General features: G+C 34.4%; 1 non-coding gene across 1 annotated transcript; it reads left to right on the top strand.

The window, feature by feature from the left end:
- The first annotated feature begins 944 nt into the window (after nucleotides 1-944).
- On the top strand, nucleotides 945-1,051 carry LOC126029045 (U6 spliceosomal RNA). Its single transcript, XR_007502704.1, has one exon. It is a non-coding gene; the product is annotated as a U6 spliceosomal RNA (small nuclear RNA).
- Nucleotides 1,052-4,845: the final 3,794 nt, after the last annotated feature.

The raw sequence follows: 4,845 nt of genomic DNA, 5'->3' as shown, positions 1-4,845 counted from the left end.
TATTTAGATTCTCATTTTCTTTATGGATACATTTTACTGAGTCATCCATTGGAATGACATGTTTCATCTAGATATGGTTATTTTGTTTCAACACTATTTACTCTTCAGTTTATAAAATAACTCAATTATTTTCCAATCACCAGTCCAGGTAATAAATCTTAATTTTAGATCTAAATCATAAATTGAACATCCACTGATTTTTCTATTGTAAACGATGTCTGATATTTTCATAAGACAGTCTCAAGAATATTGTTCCTAAGTATTCCAGAATACCAATTTTTGAAAACCATTCAAGTGTTTATACAGAAAATTTGACAACATATGATAGTGGAAAATATCAACACTCCTAGAAATTATTATACCCACCTACTTCACTATAGAAAATTAAGTACAGACTTAGAAAGAATGCAAAATTAGAAAGCCAGGAAAAGCCAAAACAGTATTGCTGAGTGTGGCTTAAATCAAATAAATAAACCAAAATATATCATTAAGATTGTCTATTTGATTTTGATCTTGATTTCACAAGATTGAAATATACAAATTCTCTGTAAGATTCTTTATTGGGAAATCTCACATATCAGTTTTACCTCAGATCTCATTTGTTGATTCCTGCTCATTTTTAAACTTTCTATAAAATGTAGTCCTTAATTTAACAGTGAGTTCATACTTCAAAACCTAAAATCAGTAGTTTATATTTTCCATTTTTGAGGTATTATTTTAAAAGTCAACTTAAATGCAATAATCATTCCTTTTAAACATTTTATTTATGACTTAATGATACTTTAACAATGCCTTGTTCTGGTACAGAAATCCTAATAAATTATGAAGACAAGCTTGATCATAGCAACTTATTTCCTGATTACTATAAGGCTTACTAGTTGGATTATGCCCATTTATCATTCAACATGAACTAATTCGACTTCTTCACTTAAAACACAATACAAGTGCTCGCTTCGGCAGCACATATACTAAAATTGGAACGATACAGAGAAGATTAGCATGGCCCCTGCGCAAGGATGATAAGCAAAATCGTGAAGTGTTCCATATTAAAATACACACACACAATACAAATGCCATCTTCACACTTCTATTCACTGCAGTATTATTTACAATAGCCAGAATCTGGAAACAACCCAGATGCCCATTCAACAGATGAAACAACCAAGATGCCCTTCAACAGATGAATGGCTAAAGAAACTGTGGTACCTCTACACAGTGGAATACTATGCAGCTATCCGAAGAGATGAAGTCATGAAATTTTCTTATACATGGATGGACATGGAAGGTATTATGCTGAGTGAAATAAATCAGAGGGAGAGAGATAGACACAAAATATTCTCACTCATCTGTGAGATTTAACAAAAATAAAAGGCAGTTTGTAATAATACTCAGAGATATTGGAATTATGGGCTGGAAGGACCTGCCCACTATATAAAGCTTACAACAAAGATGGCGAGTACATTTAGAGAAATAATGACACTAACAACTATCATCACACTGGTAGAAAAACGAGGGAGAGAAATAGAATGCCTGTCTCCTCCACCTCCTGAATACAGGCAGGAGGTAGGGGAGGAGGGAAATGGGAGTCATTCGTGGTGGGAAGGTTGCACTGGTGAAGGAGGATGGTCTTTTTTATAACTGAAGTATATATATATATATATATATATATATATATATAAAATGCCAATTTACACAGTAGGGCCTATAGCTTTTTACATAACTGATTTCCTAGATCATATTTTTAATTTTCTTGACATACTATGTGCAACATGTGGATTTTTTACTCTTCTAATTATTTTCATATAGTTTTTTTCTTTGGGGTATAGTGGTAAAGAAAATATTTCAGCTTTACAACTAATAAATATCTGTATGTGTCATGTAATTCTTTCTTACCATTAATTTCAATAAAAGTGCTACAAATATTCTTCTTGTGATTCAATTCTGGGATGTTGTTTAAAGAATGATATTAAAATGTAACTTCCATCATTTTATTAATCAATTTTATATTTTTTTATTTTCGCCACACCCAGTGGTACTCAGAACTTACACTTAGATGCAACGCCTGTCTCAGCACTTAGGGATCACACCTGGCAGATTCTGAGGGACCTATGGGATGCCACAAATTGAACCCAGGTCAGCCATGTGTAAACCCTTACTTGTATTAATGCTCCAGTATCAAAGTTTTTGTAATAATTTTTGAAAACCATTAGGCATATCAAATAAGGGTTGAAAGATTTTTCTTTTATGAAATGTGTAGCTGGTTTTAAATTCCTTCAGAGGTTTTATCTTCTATTTTATCTTCTATTCAGGCCTATGTATTCACTTGAAGGATCTTCTTGCATAACTGGAATGAAAGAATATATTCAGGTGACTGCTTTTGGGGCCAAATAGTTTATCCAGATGTTTTATATGTTCTATTGAGTATATAAATCTTGATTCCAGAGTGATTCACAGACAAATGCCAGGGACTGATTTCCAAATGTTCTAATTCTCCTGGTGTTATTTTTGTTTGTCTGTTTGTTTTTGTTTTGGGGACACACCCAGTGACTCTCAGCATTTACTCCTGGCTATGAGCTCAGAATTTGCTCTTGACTTGAGGGATCCTATGGGACACCAGGGATTGGACCACTCTCCTTCCTGGATTGGCTGTGTGCAAGGCAAACTCCCTACCACTGTGCTATCAATGTGGCCACTCCTGGTGTTATTTGTTTAACAGTGTCATGAATATTTATTACAAATGCAGCTGGAAGCAGGTTATTTACTTGAGTGGCTAATTCAGCCTTTTTTTCCAAGAGGAAAAAATTTTAAAGTGTACTTTTAAATACTTTAATGAATTGATGAAACAACCGCAAATACAACATTCATATGGAATATGCTACTTACAATGAAAGAAAATAGTTTCCTATAGAAAATAATCTTGGTCTTGGCAACTTTGTTTGCAGCCACCAGCTTGTTTTATTTACCTGTGCACTTCCAAAGATCTGTTGATCCATTCACAGGAAGGCAGTTGCAATTTCTATGGTGAATAAACCCAGAAACAGACATCCAATTGACTGCACATACATAAGTAACTTATTTGTAAAGCTGTAAGGCTTGACATAGCCTTGTTGCTTGGAAATATGTGAAAACTCCATTTTTATGATATTAATACTTAAGGAATAAATTAATAATCAAAAGGATGTGCGACAGGGGTAATGTGATTGGAAAGATCGGCTAAGGCAGTGTTTTAGAGCAAAGAGGGTTGGCATCCAATGGTTAGTCTCTCACTGAGGTAAGAGCTAAGATGTAATATTTTTCCTTGGGTCTCATGACATTGTAAAACTATCTGTTGTAGTCAGTGTCACTGTACACTTGGTTTTTCTGAAATTTTCGAATTAAAGAATGAAGAAAGGAGCCTCAAACATTGACAAATTTTTTCTTTTGGTTTTGTTTGGGGGCTATTCCTTGAGGAGCTACTCCTGGCTTAGTAGTTGGGATTGACTCTTAGCAGTCCTCAAGGGATGATAGCAGTGATGGGTAATGAACTCAGCACCGCACATGCTCCAGTCCCTTTGTGCCATCTAACCAGCTCTGAAAGTTTATTTTATCTCTGAAAATGGATTCGCTGAAATAAGAAATAAAAATTAGTCAAGCACTCAATAATAGATAAATAGTACAGAAGTTAGGCTATTTTCTTGCTAGCAGCTGTCTCAGGTTTGATCTCAAGCTTCTACTGTGGTCCTCCAAGTTCTACCAGAAGAGATTCCTGAGCTTAGAATCAAGAATTAGCTCTGAGTACTGCCATATGTGCTTGAAAACAATAACAGCAATAAAAATAACTCAATAATTAACATTCAGCACATATTTGTGTTTTGTAATGTTCTTCCTTGTCTCATTGCCTCATGGCCACAAGATTACAAGTCAATTTACATAGAAAATAAAATCAGCACTGCATAGATTTTTGCACATTTGACTATCACAGACATTAATGTGCATGTAAATCCACATCATCGTAAGTATTAATCTTGCATGTATAGTTTAATGTTCAATGTGGTCAACATTTTGAAATCATTTCACACTATTATTTTTATATCATACATTTAGTGCTATTGCACACATTAGTGAAGTTGGCCATGATTGCTTTAAATTCCCAATTAAATAAAATCAAACATTTGTATATACTTCTTTCTTTACTTTTCTTTTTAATTAATTAGAAGAGTGTATGAGATTCATTCCTAGTCTGACTTTAATTTTCTGTGCTGTTCTTCAGGTATTATCTCGGGATTCTTGGAGATGCCTAAAGTTTTCCCATAAACAGCATGCGCCAAGCTTCACTATCTTCTGTTTTGTTTCCATAGAAGCCATTTTTATGCTCAGAATAGAGTCTTGTTTGAAGTGAACAACACTCATTTTCTTAACTCTCCCTAATTTTTCTGAGACCAGGATCATTTTGATTCATTTCTATTTCCTCCTGAAACTGAAAGGTCAGAAAATGCTCTGACCAGAAGTAAATCTCTTGGCTATGTGGCTTTGCAGAGAGAGAGTCTTTGACCAACCTCATACCACCTTCAGTCAACTACTAAAAACAAACTCTGCTCCTTATTTTATTTGAAGTCGACCATCATTTCCAGTTTCAGGAGGGATACAACAAAAGCACATCTTCATGTCAAATGATACTCTAGCCTAGCTCCAGTCTTTGCTGTGGTGAAGCCTTCTTCATTTTGCCACATACTTATTTATCAGTAATTAATTGATGACCCTCCTTGAAGTTTATTTTTCTCTCTTTCATTTGCCTTGTTTTATTTTCCTCTCTTTACTGAGACCCATTCCTCCTTGGAGCCCATGACCCTGTTCTTGGTTTTGTCT

The sequence above is a fragment of the Suncus etruscus genome, chromosome 14 (genome assembly GCF_024139225.1).
Source record: "Suncus etruscus isolate mSunEtr1 chromosome 14, mSunEtr1.pri.cur, whole genome shotgun sequence".
Classification (NCBI taxonomy): Eukaryota; Metazoa; Chordata; class Mammalia; order Eulipotyphla; family Soricidae; genus Suncus; species Suncus etruscus.
The sequence above is the reverse complement of the archived record's forward strand: the minus strand, read 5'-3'. Positions and strand labels throughout refer to the sequence as shown.